Source organism: Aphis gossypii, chromosome 3 (assembly GCF_020184175.1).
Source record: "Aphis gossypii isolate Hap1 chromosome 3, ASM2018417v2, whole genome shotgun sequence".
In the NCBI taxonomy this organism is placed as follows: Eukaryota; Metazoa; Arthropoda; class Insecta; order Hemiptera; family Aphididae; genus Aphis; species Aphis gossypii.
The window spans coordinates 52686410-52705713 of NC_065532.1; the positions used below are offsets into that span (position 1 = coordinate 52686410).

Sequence of the window (19304 nt, forward strand, 5' to 3'; positions counted from 1 at the left end):
TTTCCGTTCATCGTACCAAGTGATTTGTTGCGTGTTTCAGCAATTATACCTACTATTATATTATTACTATGTATGGCAATAGTCGTGAACGCAAAAACACAAGTTTCAATCTGCTATATAGTTGTTTTTGTCACTCTCCCCTTCTTCTTTCTTTCTCTGTTCACTCGCCTGTTATGTAACTATGTATAATTAATATATATATAAAAAAAATGAACATTTTATGAAAAGTTTTTTGATTTAATTGCGGCCAAAACGGTAGAAGTTTTCAAATTACACACGACGGTGCAATGTGTACAAAACAGTACCAGGGACATAATTATTACGAACGACACGACATTGTCTCCAAATTCCTTACCGATCCTTTGCGCGTGTATATATATAGTTATTAATGGGTATTATATAAGTAAGGAGTGCACTCTGCAGCCACTGCTGACGGCGCGGAAGATGCGCATAATGACAACCCTAAAATATATACCTGAAAACAGAAAAAGTAATAAATAATAACTACGTCACGAGACACGATATTGTTGATATTCTTAACTATGATTAGGAAAGGGGGGGCCTCGCCCGTTTTGTTCGATATTTTTTAACGTTATGACATTTTCATCAAAATATTAATAAACGGATTATGGCCGTAGGGTTGTTATGTTTTAAAACCGTTCTATATGCGCCCGAGACATCAAACGTTTTTGTTACGTAATAAAGTGGTCACGATGTCAATATTAAGTAGAACAGAAGATTTAATATGTTTAGTACGACTTAGGATTAAAAGCTTTGATTCATCACATGTATTGTAATTTAAGAGTATCTGATTATACCGATGGCATTGTTGATATGCAAGTATATCACGTATAGACGCTATCAATTCCTGGTAAAATCCTGCTCATTGATCGAGTTCATTAAACTATGAATGTTATAATATTAGTATTTATACTGTATAGTTTATATGTAAGAGCAGAGAACTAAACTATACAAATTGCAAATGAGTTACACGTTTTTGCATATAACAGATATTAAAACCAAAAATATCATTATATCATTTTAAAATTATGATTTAATATTAATGCCTCTTGAGATACCGCCATCACGGTGAATGCGCATCATTTAACTTACTGCCGTTCTGCAAGCACTTTTCACAGGCACAAGGTTTATATATTTTTTACTATTCAGTACGGTGGTGGCCGTCATCGTCATGTCGCGAGTGCTATGTTTACTGCCAATTATAACATACATTATATACCATCGTACGCGTTTCTCAACACCTAAATCCCCATCGTTAAACCGTCGACCGACCAGCCGGCCAGTCGGTATTTTAATCGCCTTTATCACCCCACGTGTGGGCGTCGCAGGCGCATTTGAAACGAAAACGACGAGAGCATATAATTAATGTACGTTTTATTTCTATTTTTCCCATTTCCCTGTGTTATTTTGATGCGACCTGAGTTCTTGATTCTTATTCGAGGTTACTTTTATAATATATTATGCGAGTATTCTACATACGACGAGGCTATATTTTTATATAATAAATTTCATTATTAGTTTATTACCGAATAACAACGTTAAACACATTTAAACCGCAAACGGAGTACGAGTCAGTACAACAGTGCGTGAGCAAAATTCTTTGGCAATTAATTTTTAAGTACGAGAAAGACGATGGTATCAATCTCTAAAACTCGTAATTAAAAAAAAAAAAACAAAAACAAAAACTCTTCACGCAGCTTTTTGAGTTTCAATCGATTCGCAAAAGGTATGAAGGTACTCCAACTTCAGTCTACAGTATAGTAATAGGGATCGGTCCAAAAGTTTTCGTATATACTGCTATGATACTGCAGCTGTCGTGGATTTAATGACTTCTCCGTTCGACCTACACCGGATTTTTCTTCTTTAATTATTACGCCAAAGGTCAGATAAAAGCCCACCGCGGCGTATAACTATCACGACGACAATAATTATATCGTTTCAACAGTACCGGTCATTTTTTGACGATGTTTGTAGTACACTGTTTTCGTAGGCATATATCCGTTATGCTAGTACGCGTTTCTGCTCTTAAATTGTTTTTTTTTTCCACGATACGATCATTTCGTGCACTGTTCGCGTAATTCTTATGTGCGTACGATCGGGAAAAAGATTAGTCGCTGGCCGCATCGTATGTGTACCCCCGGAGCCAGCGCATCTATTTGTTTTGTTCGTACAACGATAATCCCGACATCGTTTTATACATTTGTCTAGATTAAACCACGCTCGTATTATTGAAATCCTCGATATACACACATAATGTTTACGTGTTTATACAAAACTTTGGAGACGGAGCGACGAGCGTATATACAGTATTATTCCGCCCGACAAAGTGTCGGGGGGGGGGGGGGTAGTAGAGGAGATTGTGCCGGCACCTCAGTACAAACCTGTTCGACATAATATACGTACGTGCCATCGTAGCGAGCGAAAAGCGGTGTGAGGGGATAAAAAACTTTGATCGGGTATATACTATATTTATACGTACACTCGGTGATTTATATCTGTCGTACTCGCGCACACTTCCTGGCCGCGATCCGACGGCTGTATTATAATATGTGAACCCACGCTCATTCTTATAATATACCGTCGCCGTCCGTATTATTATTATTATTGTTGTTGTTGTTGTTATAAAATATTGATGACTATCAGGGAATCCGACGGCCGAATATCGTCGCCGTGTACAACCCTGTGAATCCGCGCGTACACATTAAATCGTTTATTGGGGCTTGGCGAGGACGGGGCAGCTGATCCTCGGCCGATGACGAGGAGGCACTAAAACGGCAGTTGTTGTTTTCGTGCGTACGATCCGTTTCTCCTTCAAGACGGTCGCGACCTGCGTGTCTAGCAAGACAACGCTAAGCCCGGGGATTACGTGCCCGTAAAATATGGCCTATTCGGATTTTAATTTGCAAAAGTGAACTCCCCCGGACGCGTTTAAAACGCGCGTTTGCGATAATAAATTGCGCTTGCTTCCCTGCCATCCGCCACCCACCTAAATACCTACTGCCATATTATCAATAAATTCTGCGCCGTATAGTTTTTGACGGGAGAACTGATAATATTATCGTCGATCGTAGTCGTCACGCATTCTTTCACCTTCGTACATTCCTCGCAGCTAAATAATAAACCTCGTACGGGCGGACTACTTTTTTTTTGTCGTATAGAGGTACAAATTATTTATTACGCGTATCAGCAAATTCGTTTGATTTCGCTCACTTTCCGCTGAATGGCATTGGAACAAAACGTATTGTCATAATTTAATGGTCGTTTTATAACTGGAGAAGAGGGAAATAGAGATAGAGCGAGAGCGCGGAAGTACCTATACAAGCTGAAAATGTATCCGTGAGTCAATCCTCTCACGTATAATATTTTGGATTGTCGAGAACTCAATAATATATTTTCATACTAGTGATTGTAATACAATTTATGAAATGTCATACTTTATAAAATATTATTGACTTCGATGTATGGAACCGTATAAATGTCACTTGATGAATTACTCGAACATTATATTTAAGTGACAGTTATATATTCTATTACTTTCCTCCGGTTAAATATCTTTCAAAAAACGGTTACATGGGATCATTACAATTCGTGATACAAAAATATCATGTTGGTTTCATATTAAAAATGTTCTGACATATTTTTCATACTTTTCAGAGTTTTAGACTTTTGTGTTAAATTTATTTTACTAAAATATGTTCGTTATTTTTGCATACCATCATACTTAAAATGAAAATAAAAATAAATAAAATTATCATCTTTATTGTATTATAGTAGCATAATTGAAATTATTGTTTGATGAACAAAAACTAGTAATACTAAAAACTGTATTTTTATAATTTTTTTTTCAAATGTAAATTATAAATATTGATTCAGTAAACTATTATGAAATAATAATATTCAGCGTTTTTATGAAAATATTTATTTATAACGTAACTAAAAAATTGAGTGGTATTAATTATTTACCCTAATTATACCTGTCCACTAAATTCTATTATGGAACCGTATTGTAATTTTTTTTTTTTTTTTTAATTAACAAAAATTAACTTAACACGAGACAAGAGTATTTAATGGTGTTCATGATAGTACAAAAATTTAGTTTTTTTAACATTTTTTTCTTAAAATTGAATTTAACTAGTACAAATAATATTTTATACTAAATACTTTTAAAATAAAATAAAATTGATGAATGTACGTTTGTATTGGATTTAAACTGCAGGAATTATTTTTATTTTCATTTTTCCACCTTACCATGGGGTGACGCACACATGAACTTTATTTTGTCTCATGAAAATCAAATAATTATATTTGTTTATATAATATAATCTATATATAGTTACCATTGATTAAACAAATAATAGAGTCTTTTATAAAAATTAATTTACAATTATAGCTTTTTTATACACTAGATCAATTTTTTCGAAAATTTCTAATCATTTTTTTATAATATCAGGAAAGTTAATAGAAGAGTAGTTTGAATCACGTTTGAAAATTTACCAAGTGATGTATCGAATCCACACTAACAAATTAGTTCACAAATTGAGTCAAAACATTTGCGTTGATTTCCCCGTTAACTGTCAATTAATGTACACTAAACTCAGATATACCCATATTTCACAGTATTTTGTATTTGTTTATTTTTTTATTGTGCGAGGACGGGTTATACAGTTTATATTATATAAAATGACAAAATATTGGCACTATATAGATCATCAGTGAATACGCATTTGTGTGTTTACTGTTTAATTATACGATTATTATATGGTTACTGTTTGTATGCGTTTCTCAATGTGCTTACTTTATGGTTAGTTATGTTATGTATGTGATACCATATTCACTATTTTTGGAAATCGCGAATGCCACGACTAAATTAGATTATAAATCACGAAAATTGAAATCTTACATATTAATATTACGCCTGTATAATAGAAACGTAGGGCTACGAAGATTGTGGCGAATAGGATGGGAGACATAATAATATAAAAGAGCTACCCCTCGCGTAATTTTCACGCTTTCGCCGTTATATTCTGTGGCAGTGCGATCTGAAAGCGGGAACGCGTTTGGTCCGACATGAATAATAAACGCGAAACGATGGCGGAAACGGTCTTTTTCGACAAACGTTCGTACAATACGCGTGCACAATAATAACAATAATGAAAAAAATTCTAATTTTCTTCAAATATTTACATTTTTCGTTATACAACTTGAAGTAGTTATTCGATGGGAGGCGGCGCTTGAAAGGTTGGGCTCTATACAAATATTCAATAGGTAATCAAACTTAAGACGTATTGTACATGATACAAATATAATATATTTAAATAAATACTATTATTATCTCAAATGTAAGCTTATAGATATATTAGCTTAAATTGTATTAAGGACATTTTAAACATGATATTTAAAATTAATATTAACTTTCAAATTGAATAAAGAATAAGTATTAACAATATACTGAAAAAACCTAATTAAAACAAGAATACTATTTTTTATACCACGCATTATACTATAAAGAAAATTAATGTTATTATTAAATATATGTATATGCATATATTTATAAACTAAAATATAACACAATACAATGAAATTAAACAGAACATTTTATATTTAATTATTTTTACTACATCCCTAATTTATAAAATATATATATATATCTACGTGAATCGATAGTGACAGTTGAATTCTTACCATATGTGCACACAGTTTGACAATAAGTATAATACATAAGTTATATTAAAAAATAATAATAATAATAATAATATACGTCAATATTATATTCTATTTGAAAGAAATTGAAAACAAATATACGCATGCATATTTGGTCTTCGGGTACCAGCTGTTTTTGTCGTCAATAGTACATAGCTATTGTTTATTAAAATTAGGTTATACAGGGACCTTAGAAAAATTAATCATTGTTTTATTGATGTGTTAACGTTGTAATGGTAAGGTAAAATAAAGGTGAAGTTGGGCGGGGGATAACACGAAAAATTCTTAAATCTGTGTGTGTGTATGTGCGCTTTTGAGCGTAAACGTTGACACGCACGCGATCCGATTGAATGAATTCTGACAATGTCCTGCGCCGCCACGACCCGATAAACAAAAATTCCTAGAAAAGCATGATCGATGGAAATATCAAAAATTGGGTTTTCCCAAAGGAGAAACGAGTGAGATAAGAATGGAAAAGCAAAGACCCCGCAATCAACCCACGAGAAAACCGACAATAATGGCACGCGATATAAAATCCAATGGCTAATGAAAATCGAAGCTTCTTCTTTTAATTAATTTAAAAAAAAATTCAACAGACATTATCCCTATTCATTTGGATAGCGTTTTCTCGAAACATCAATATCGGGCAACAGATGTCACGTCAAACGTCCCACGTGCTTAAATTCAACCCTGTCGGTTTGCGTAATGCCTGTTTCGAAATTACAATAAAAAATAATTATATTTTTTTCGATTAACGTTAAAAGTATGCACTTGACTATCTCGTATAGACATATAGTTTCATCAAAGAAGCACGATCAAAATACACAGTTTTCATAAAGTTGCATATTGATTGTGTAATTATCAAAAAAAAAAAAAAATGATAAATTAGGTAAAACTCAATAACTAGTTTGCGTAATGTCACGCGCTCTTTTTGTAGTCGTCGTCGTTGATTATTATTATCATTCGAAGCGGCATTAATGCGTACGCTAAACCAATAGTTTCGTACCTAGTACCGTAATGTAAGAAAATTAATTCTAATTCTCTATATTTCAAGTTTGTGAACATTAAAAATGATGTATTTGAAAACCATAGTCGCGTGTTCGAATCGGTAGTATTATTATACATACAAATATATAGCTTGTAGTATAGTTGTGACGACCGATGAGTGATATTATTATTCTTTATGTTCCTCCCTTATTTCCCTATTTAATTAAATACATCTAAACTCTAATAAAACTGAATTAACGATGGACAATAGAATTAACGTACTTTATTATAAATACATACAATTCAGTAAACTATCATAGTGCGGAACTAAAAATGTTGATAGTTGTTGATGTGTAAGAAGTCTCGAGGTAAATTCGTCGATTAAGCTGTCGACTTGTATCTATCGCCGACGATGTACTCCGTTAAAAGACTATTCAGGAGGAGTTAACTTTTTTTTGAAACTAGCTATGTTTGGTTTTCCGACGAAAAACCAAAAGCGTTCACTTAATTGACGCTTTAAATGCTTTAATACATTTTTATCACATAAAACTACTTCGAAGCAGTACAGTTAAAATAACACCAGAATACGGAAAACACATTAGCTCGACCGCCTAAACTAGCGAAGGGAAAGACAAGAATAAGGGCAAAAAAATTTTGAAAAAAAAGTCAAGGCGTGGTATTACAACAGTATAAGTTATGGCGACAAATACGCGAGATAAGTTTATCGAGAAGACGACTTTACAAGATTTAGAGCGCCGCGGGCTGCAGACTCGTGTCGTAAGTTTGACGTAGATGGGCGGCGACCACTTGGGGGTCTTCGATCGTAAAAACTTACACTATGTTTCATTTTCATGTATATATAATAGTATATAGTGTTAACACTTTATTTGTGTAGCACAGTTTTTTTTATTATTATTATTTCCTCTTAGATCTTAAATTTTGTTTGATCTAATGTACTGTGAACATTATCTCTTGTTTGTGACGATTATTATATATATATATACACATATATAATTAAGTATATTTACATTATTTTTTTTAAATCACTCAACTGTTACCGTTTGTCTAATCTCTACGCTCTGACCGCGTAAGAATTCTTGTTACTAAAAGTTATGAATTAATGAACCGATAAACAGCGTTTATTATTCCTTTGAAAACACACTTGTACAAATTCAATTTATTTATATCATATCCGTTACAGTTAATTAAAAACTCCATTGAAAAGTGTACATCATTTTTTTCACATTGTTCCCATCTCATTTATTTGTGTTTTTTATGTTTCTTCTGAATATTGTTTACTAAGATTTCCATGATAAACTCAACAAAACAGTTATTGCAGTCGAACGTTTAAATTTAATATTGAGATATTCAATTACTTTATTTTAATAAATTTAGTATAATACTCAAAGTATCATTAATTGATTTAATAATATTAAACCCTTTAGAATACCCAGCAAAAGTCAAATTCAATCATAAATCTTAAACTCATTTAAAACTTAAACCTTTTCATCAATAAATTGCATATTATACACCAGAAGACATGATAGATGATTAAAAAAAACAATTGTTTACATAACGATTTAAATTTAAAAAAAGTTTAAGTTCATTTATTTATAGTATTGATAATCCATTTATGTGTACACTAGTACACTGTGTACAGTCAATAAATTAAAATATTATTATAATATATAACTTAAAGTTGTATACATTTTTTTACGTTGTTTTTTTTATTTTTAAAGTCTTTAGAATTTTATAAATTATTAGCAGTCAAAAAATATATGCGTCTATAATATAATAATAAATATACAACCAAGTCATTAAGACAAAACGATTTATAGTTATTTCACGATAAAAGCGAACGTATTATTTTTTTTCAGTATTTTTTAAAATATTTAAATTTTTATAAGAGTTTTATACAACTTTTCATATTGTGTATTGTTACCATACATCGCATTCAGATGAGAATACTATGGAAATAGTAACGAAATGATCATTATCCGGTGAAATAACACAGAACACAATATTTTATTTTCTTACGCATCTCCATAATTTAAATAACAACTACTGCAACACGGCGTCTTGGTTAGATAATTTGACTACACCACTGTCGTTTTTCGTTAGGTAATCAAGCCCGTGCATTCGACTATCCTCGTATAATACCTAGTATACTTTCCATAATACACTTAAATTCAACTATATCCAAATTGATACGTATCGGATCAATAACAATAAAAATTTAATATTATTATAATAACTCGTTTGATGCTGTTTTTGTACTTGTTTGAGAATTTTTATCGTATACATTTACATTAACACAAGTTACTAAATGTATAATTAGTTACTAATAATTATACATAATAATATATTATACTAAGTAAATTATAGATTGTATTTATGGTTTCCGAAAAATATCTAAGTATAGTGTCTCCACGATTTCGACATGTTTCAGTCCCATGGTGTAATTAATTACAATAATTCAAAATAAATCTCAAAACCAGTTATAGAGATCTATCAAAATAGATCCAAAAACATCATGTAAACCACGATATCGCACAAAAACTCATTATAATAAAATCGAGTCAGATGTAATGTTGTTATTGTTATTATTATTACATGTTGGAAAAGCAAAAATATAATATTCGGTATAAACAGCAACAGCTCAATGCGGATACCTATGCGGAAGACGGATTACATGACACGTGCGCGTACTAAACGACGTTTGTGAATTATTCCGTGACACAAGGCACTTGTGTGTGTAACCACACGCGCGAGATGCCATCCGGCTGACGTTAAAACAGTCGCGCGCGTATAGGCAGGTATAGGTCGACGTCGTGTGTTGCGTTATCGAATGAACTCGCCGTACGACCTCTTACTCCTCTCCACCGTGCCGCTTACGACGCAGCTTCGACGATCGATGGTAAAATATATATTATTATGTTATTATTTACCTTTACTGACTACACAAAAGCATTGTCGTCACCGTTGAACATGCATAAACTCTAATACGAGAATGATTTATTTTCGGTAACAGAGCCGTTTCCACCGATCACCGATGATCGATACGTCCCGCTGCGGTGGAACGTATATAAGGCGTTACGTATTTAAGTGTATTACATAATTTTATACAATAGATTATATTATGCAAATATTATATTCTTTTTTAGTCAAACTGTAATCTATTAGGTTTTCAAAGTATTGCAATGACAAGTTGTGATCTAGTGACACCACTTCGGAAACATTATTTTATGTGTAATAATACCTATATATTATTGTAAACTTATTATTATATTTCGATAAATATATATCCCAGCAGTAAACACTGAAATTTCACAGACATCGATTTTTTTTATCCGTGTCAGTTACACAAATTTATAATATTATATCTCCTTCTCCTCTACAGAAAAAATAAATATTTTATCATCTAAATATTATTTTTGTCGAAAAACTGAAATGGAAGCTACATCGCAGACCACACCGCATATTTGTTGTTTTGTCACGATATTATTTTAATTAACATAATAAACATTTCAGTTGATATAATGTATATACTAATTCATTAGGTACATACTTTATCCAATGCGAAACTGTAGGCGTAAAATATATTTTGTACCATGTGAATATTAATTATTATATATGAATAACAATCATGAAGCGGTCACAACTATGATTTCCTGGTTATTTTTGTTTATGTATATTATTATACAGTCCAATAAATGTATACTGTACATTTTTAATCATTATATATTTCATTTATCCACGCACCGTTGACTTTTACTACCTGAATCGTTTTAGTTAAATATATAATTATCATACTTAATTGATAAACAATTTTTTATAATCTAAGTACACATTTTGACATTTTGTTGTTCATAATAAATTTAATTAAGTCGCTAGTGTTACATTTTAAATGAAACCTTTTTATACCCTTCTTCATGTACCAATTTGTATAACCCTTATTCGATCTTTTTGGTGATTAAAGAGAAACCTTTTTATTTTTATAATGGTACTCCACAATATTTAATAAAATATAATTAAATGTCATTAATTAAAAAACTACACAAGTAATATTTTTAATATCTATTTAAGATATTTTAATCTTAAGAGATAGTTTATATTTATGATGGGAATGGTGAAAATCTTAAAAATGCGAAATTTTTCATTAACTTTTACATTAACCCATATTCACAGATAATTATTTAAAAAGTATTTATGTACTAGAAACATAATCGATTACACCTATTTTGTTGTCAAAAAATATAAAAAACCATTTATTTTATAGCAGTGTAAATATTTTAAGCATTCATAACAATTACATTATTAATAAAAAACTATGATTTTTTTCTAAAGCTTCTCAATTGTGTGTAACACGATCCCTATACATATTTTTAAAATTATTATAAAACAACTAAACCTTTATCTAGTTTTACTTTTTTAAGCATCTCGTGGACATCAGAAAGCTATCATTATTAAGCACAATAACCAATACGCGTGAATTATTATTACTTCGTTAATTTATTTTTCTCAACTTCTGCCACTTATTACAAAAATTTTAATTTTGTAATAATATTATGTTAATAAGTGAATAAACGTAATTGAGTAGAATTTTTTTCCTGAATGTTAATATGACTATGAGTGGCGATGGTAAAATATTAAGGGGAAGATGGTAAATAACACATGGCGCATAATTGCGATGGACACTCGTTTAACGAGTTCGGTATATCCCTTTTATCGCATCGACGAAGGCTAAGTATAATGTGCACATTATTATTTTCTCACTTAAAATACGGTCTATGCCACGAAGCGTGCTATAACATCATTTCACACATATTGCAGAGTAAGCACTGTCTTACGCGTAGTAATCTCGTATGTCGTCACCCGAAATAAAAATATTATTTTGTTTAACAGAAGCGCATCATCACCCCTCTCCGCTCCACCACTATTTTATCTTGTTACCGAAATCTAATCTTCGCAGCAGCAGCTAAAAGCTGTCAGTCGCGCTATATCGTATCGTTTTGTATCAGCTGTCATTTAGTGGGTCTAAATGTGTATAAATTGTTAACGTCAATAACCGAACGTCTTAGTATCTGTCTGACTAAATTGATATATCTATTAAAAGTTTAGTGCAATTATTAAGAATTTTCATCAAAAACTAAGTCACTTGATGCGTTTTATGATTTTATTTTTAAAAATATATTTCCATTCCAATTGTATTTGGTTATTTGCAATAATAATAAAATTACTCTTCATAAATTATTGTTAAAAATAAATAATAATGACAAAATTATTGTTCCTGAAAACCCACAGTTCTCCTGTGATTATTTTCGACAGAATAAACAAATAATTAAAACTATTGTTTTGTTTTTAATGCATAAATCAAATAAAAATTTGAATAGGATCCTTTCTTTTATAAAACCCTTTTTAATGTTTCTTAAAATAACGGAAAAATGTCCGTAACATAAAAATATCGAACAGTTATCTTGTATACCTTAATAATTTTGTTTTAAACAATAGTATTATATAATATTATTGCTTACCACAATATAATATTATGAATTTTTACTTGAACTATTCACATGTTAAATGCACATTATAATTTATAACCTTTGCTAAACGTTCCTACGCAGTACTCAAATATATATAAAAAAAAAAGCAAGCATAACAATCGTAAAATATAAATTGAAAACAATAAGAACGCACTAAAGTTAAAGCTGTTTATTTAAAAATAAATGCACGCATATAAAAATATTCGTCTTCATCTTCTTATAGTTTCTTTTAAAAATCAAATATATTTATAACATATTCATCCCTTCTTCTTTCTCCTCTAAGGTATTATTTAACCAGAATATAATATATTTTACAATTGTGTTTATAATTCATATAAATACATACACTAACTACGTCACCATACAACTATTACAATATTATTATTTTGTCGATTTTTATAATTTTGAATGTTTTTGTGTTCTTGACAAATCGCGTAAAATATACTTGGGTATGTGGTATACACAGTAAACACACTCGCAATTATATTACTGTACACACAGTTTACAGCTATTGCACATAAAGTGCACCGTAACATAATACTCGTATAAAATATATAATATATGTACATGTGGGCGGGAGGAAGAAGCGATTTTAAAAGTATGGCTTTGAGATTTATATGTTTAATGCACGCGTGTTGGCTTTAGTGTTAAGATTTGTTGTCGGCGAATGTACTGACAACGCCACACAATAATAATTTATTCCACGGTCTCATCCAGATAAATATACATCTCTATGTGCGTGTTCATGTGTGTGTGTGTGTGTAAGCGTATCGACATTATTCAACCACCACGAAGTATTTACAGTGTGTAGAAACGATTTTGGAAAAAGGAAAAAAATAATAATAATAATAAGTGGAAGAAGTTACCGTTCACCCAATCACCCAACACCGCTACAATCGATTTATTCGTCGTCATCGTCGTCGCCGTCGTTGTTCGTATCCCTGCTTTCTGCCATCAGTTTGAACGGAGCAGTTAGGGATCGGCCAACGAAAAGGACGGCGGAGACGGTAGGGAGTTTGCTGCGACACGTCATGTCACGTATTCCGCGTTTATCCCCCGGCCGAGTGGTTTTAGGCGATTGTTTTTACACAGAATTTTCAAAAATACACAACGTACACAAATTCCACTTGATCCCTATGCTTTTCTACGCGGTATTCACGTCTCGCGTGCCCAAAGATTGTATGTCTATACATAGGTATATATATTTATAGATAGTGACGTTTGTAACCAGCGGCATAGCTGCTAATACGATTGTTTAGTACTGTTATATATGTATTTGTGTATGTGTGGAAGTGGGGATAGAATTTCCATCCACATTGATCCCATAGAAACTACATCACATACATATATTTTATTGAAATCCTCTAAAGACGAGCGAACGAGTGTGGAGGAAATCGTATTATTTTATTATTATTTTACGAGTCTGCGATGGCTCTTAGTCAATTACACGAAGCCAGAGACGCGCGTAAAAATCTAAACGTATATAATAATAATTATCACTGGTACGCAGTTCTAATACAACTCCGCAGCGGCGTTTCGCGTCCAATCATTAAGAATTGCAGTAGTGTCCAGTCATCGTCCCTTCCGGTCGACCGAGCCAAACAGCAGCACCCACCTTCGCCTACGCTGTCGACGTCACACGAGTTGTTCCAGATTAATAAATCGATGAGGTCACCGCCGCCGCTACCGTCGTCGTCGCGTACGATCACCAAGCAGAGAATTGACCTCCGACCCGCGCGTCAGCGTGTCTTATTGGAGTCGGTCCAACGCTAATGAGACTTTAGATCGGCTCATCGATTACAATTCAAACGCTGTTTCACTATTTATATCATTATCGTGTTCTACCACAGTACTACCTCCGCCGCTAAAGTGAAAACAATTATAAAAAACATTATTATTATTCTAGTGTAATAATATAATTATGTAGATTTCTGATATAACGAAGTTTTCCCATCAGTCGACCGAGTTCCACTTCCAGATTTCAGGTGGGAATTCCATAAAAATCAGACTTTTATCTTAATATAAATAATGTTATATATTTATATGCATAAATACGTCAGCTTTAATTATCCAATCTAATGCGATTTTTACCACCGAAGCTAATTTGTCCAGTCTGAGTTCACCCTGCATGATCGTATTTTATAACAATATTATACCTCATATCCGGTGTAATGTTTTAGTAAAAATATAGATGTATATTTTTATTGGGTTGAAGGCTGGAGCGCAACTAATTTGTTCGCTAAAAACTTTCATAATGTCATACGTATAACGAATAAATATGACTATATACATTTAAAAATACGCTCGTTTATTGCTTTATACAATGGTCGTGGGTACTCAGCATTTTAAAAACCAATTATTTTTCTATAGGTAATTGATTTTACTCTGAATGCATGTATTATTATACACAGACAAAAGCACAGTGGATTAGCGTAAAAACGATCTTTGTGAAAAAACGTTTTGAATAATTATAGAAAATCTAATCGAAAACTTACAAACCATTCTGAACAATAACTATTATAATTTTTTTATTATTATAATTTGGAAAATTATAATTTTTATAAAACTATTAAAATGATAGTTTATAATTTTTATTTTTTATATTTTTAATCCTTATCCACATCAAATTTTATTTTATTTTTCACGCTGTGTAAGGGTATCAAAACTATATAAATCGTGTCAAACTTGCCTTTTGAACTATCAAATTCACATACTAACACAATCAAACCATTGTCAAGTATAACAATATAATATCGTTTCAGATCAATTTTACGTGTGATCGTAATACGAAATTACGATAATACACAATTATAGTTAAATCACAACGCTAATAATGGTGTGTTGTTTTCTACCAAAAATCTGTTAATGATATAAATATAAAAATAAATACATTACACGTAAGATATATTTATACTCTTGAATATCTTAATAATATAAACACTATTATACTATCAAAATAAAATATAAACTTATGTACAATTTAAATGTATGTATATTCTATTTTATTTGATATTATAGTTTTTTGCAAAACATATTTTGGAATCACAATTTTTTTTTTTTATGTAACACATCACTTACACTTTAATATATTTTTATGTTGACCATATACCTATTAATTTAATTGAGTAACATTGATATTTTAATTAACCATAAAATATGTTGCCTGTGAGTAATATTATACATTACTGAATATTCTCATATACGTACTGTGTAATAATTTTAGAAATTAAAAAAAAAAAATTAATTAATTTTTTTTCAAATGTTCGTATAGGTACTCGTTTGTGTACAGACGTTAATAAAAATAATTAATAAGAAGAATCGCAGGTTTAAGTTAAATTTTAACGATTTCATTTATACTTGGTTCTCATAAATCTTTAAAATATAATATATGTACAAACATTATTCGTAAATTTAATACATCTTTTAAATAATTATGTCACATAGAGGTTAATGGGATGTCACTATTTATACTAGACACTTGTAAATATAATATTAATGAATAATGACGATGTGTTTCATTGAGCTAAAGATCCATATTCGCTCGTATCATCGAAAATTCGTTGCACTTCATATAACACCATATCTAATATATTAATATCATACGCAGTAGCAGACGAATAATTGAACGGTGGCAATAAAAAACGAAACAAACCAAACCAAACATAAAATCGTCTGATATTGTAAAACCAATTACCAATAGAAAATATCGATGTTACAACGGTCGAATACATATTATCGATAATGATCACCTCGGTCACGATTACCGCGGTTGCCCGCAAGATTATATCTATAACGTCACTGTGGAATTTTCGTTCGAAGAGTGGTCACCAAAAATTTAACACCAAAATCCGGGGAGATTCTAAACCCGCGCGCGTTCCGTTCGCGGTTCACATGACAAACGCAACCGCTGACCATACATTTGTGCGGTATACTCGTTGAGAGTAACCAAAGAATTTTCTGTCGGCTAGTCTTGTACAACGATCATTGTTGACGTTATATTCGTGTCCGTATGTACTGTCCGATTTTTGATTACTCGGTTTTAGCTTCTTTTTGTTTTCGTTTTTCGGGTCCACAAATGCGTATAAATCAATGTACTACATAATATACTGTTGTGCGGAGTGGTAAATATTCAAAAGTCGATCACTTGTAGGTCGACGAATCAAGCTAAAAATTTTCGAAGGATTACGCTTCGAACCTCAAGGTAATATAATATGTATATTTTATTAACAGGTCCTTTACGACCTATATTTAGAAATAAGAATTCATCTATGTAAATTATCATCATTCGACTTACTCGAAACATAACATAATATTTTTATAAGCATTTCATTTTGTAACTGAAATATGTAAGCATGACTATACCGTATTATTTTGTATACGGTACAGCCGATCTGAATGTTCTTGGTTTTTATTTTGACGAAAGCCCAACTATTTTCGAATATTATGCTTTTTGGCTTTTTGTGTAATTGTATTCGTGACACAGACACGTGGTCCGAATAATCCCACAATACACTACGTCGAATATATTATTAATCAATAATTAATAAAATAAATATTTGTATTCATTAAATAATGTACACATATTATGCCTATACGTCCTACCGACTGGCTACCAATATCAATTATTAATATTATACATATAAGTATAATTCATTATAATATATTATTATTTACTTATTATTTATTTTCAAACAATTAAAAATAATATAAAATATAATTTGGTATCATAAATTCCGAATAAAATAAAATAATGTCAATAAAATATTTCCAAAAAAAATGACAATAAAATGTTTGTATCGTCAATTGAAGTTTAAAAAAAAATTTCATTTTCATGGTTCAATTATAACGATTAAAATATTCTAACATAATATTATTCTATCGTAATTTATAATGTTGTATTTTCTTTTTAATTTGTCATATGCAAATCATGTAGATAAATTTCTCAGGACAATGTATTTCACAAATTCAAGGTAAACGACATAATATAATGTCGTACATCATAATACGCCAGTAGCAACGTATAGATATAACTTAATTAATTTATGATTTTGACGATAAAATTAATTTCAACGTGCCCGCATATATTATAATATATTAGTATTATTATTAGCGTTCGATAGCTTTTTCTGTTTCCATGTCTCTTGATGCATTAGTAACTCAACTATAAGGTGTCGGCCATATATTATAACATTGTGATAATAATCATCACAAAACTTCTCAATTGTGAAATATTAGTAAAAATGTATACTATTTCGGAAGTTATTCTATTTGTTAACGATCTTAAATTACTCCCAGACACGTTTGAAGGATTATACACAAAGGTGTAACGGTTAGAGCTGTGTAAAATTAAACAAATGATAGTGAACAACCACTGTCGCTAACGTCGTGCTAAAATTGGAGTTTGGTGATCGCGAAAATGTCGTTGGGTTTTTGACGTATGTATCGAATTATTAACAACAAATCACACTTGGACTGATGGAAATACCATCGCGTTTTGGATAACGGACTAAGCAAACTATGTATTATAATAATAACATCAAAACATGTTATATAGATGGAGGTTATATCGAAGGGTTATATTATTATTATTATTATTATTATTGTGTAAACAGCGGTTGTCGCCACATGTGTCGACAAAACGGCGACGGCGCCATCGCATGCGATGTGCTGTAGTCTCCCCACAAAAAAACATATAGTAATGGATTCTGCGCCATCGATGACTTTGGTGTAATGGTGTTTTTCCAATGTTTTATTTCCCTACCCGTGGTTCAAATAAACGAACTCACCCTACACGTACATCAAACAAAAGCACACACATATTGTTTGGAAAAATTAACTTTTGACGTGCATATAAATGACGCCGTTAGGTTTTTACGGCTGAAAATTGTAATGAACATGCCAAATTATATACTTGTTTCGGAACAAACATGTGTGTGACAAAGTGAATATGAAAAATATAATATTTTCTATGTGCGTACAATTAAACAGAGTTTATGTTTCAATATAAACTTATTTACTAAGATAACCAGAGATAAACTAAAGCTAAACTACATAATGTATGATATGATATTGTGCAACAATTTTGTTGAACTTCAAATATAGAACCTATCACTTTTATATAAAGTTTGAGTTTTATTTTTTTGTCAGTTTAATATTTTCTGCAACTCTTAAAGGACATTTTTTGTTGGTTTTGGCTGAAAAAAAAATATTTTTTTTTTTTTGTAATTAATGTTTATTAATATTAAATACATGTTAAAATTTTAAGCAACAATTAGGTTAAAAGTGTATTTATTTTTCTTTATACGTGCTTACGTTGAAAATAAAAAAATAGAAAATTATAGACTGAATACAATATACTATAATATTAAATAAAATATTAATATAAATAATACAATATTAAACTAATGTCATGTCCCCAGCATAAAAAACAAAAAATATGTAAGCATATAATAAAGTCATAAATATTAATGGATAATTAAACAATAAAATTGTTCCTCTACCAGATGGTTTTTAAAAATTCTATTGAGATTAATCAACGTTGTTTTATATTAGTAGGCAGTGAATTAAAAAACAAAAAACTTAAACAGTCAATTATTTATCCAATAGTTTTCTATACTTAATATACTTTAATATCATAATTACCATTATAACGCTTTACTGTAAAATCAAAATATTAAAATGGTTAGCATTTTAACTCAAATATAATTATTGCGTAATTTTATACAGCAGGTTTGAATACAGTACTTAATTTTTAGTACCTAGTGATTAAAAATATAAAAAAACAAATCATAAAATCAATTAATTATCTATTATGTTTCAAAACAACCAAAGTAGTCTATTTGATATACGTACCAAAGTATATCAAATAATTTTTAAAAATATATTTTTTCTGATTTTTTACGGTACAGAAATGTAAAAGCATGGGATACCAGATAACAAAAGCTCATAATATTTTAGCGGTAAATACAATTAATTTGTGCTCTTTTGTGTGTTTTAAAAAAAAAAAACTTAAATAAAGAGAGAGAATGAAAGAGAGAAAGGTTTGTGAGAGTT

The 19304-nt window shown here is 30.6% G+C and overlaps 1 protein-coding gene across 13 annotated transcripts in view; it reads left to right on the forward strand.

Annotated features, from left to right (window-relative positions):
• Positions 1-19304, forward strand: part of LOC114119561 (CUGBP Elav-like family member 1) — a 180995-nt gene that overhangs the window by 79724 nt on the left and 81967 nt on the right. The window lies entirely within an intron of this gene.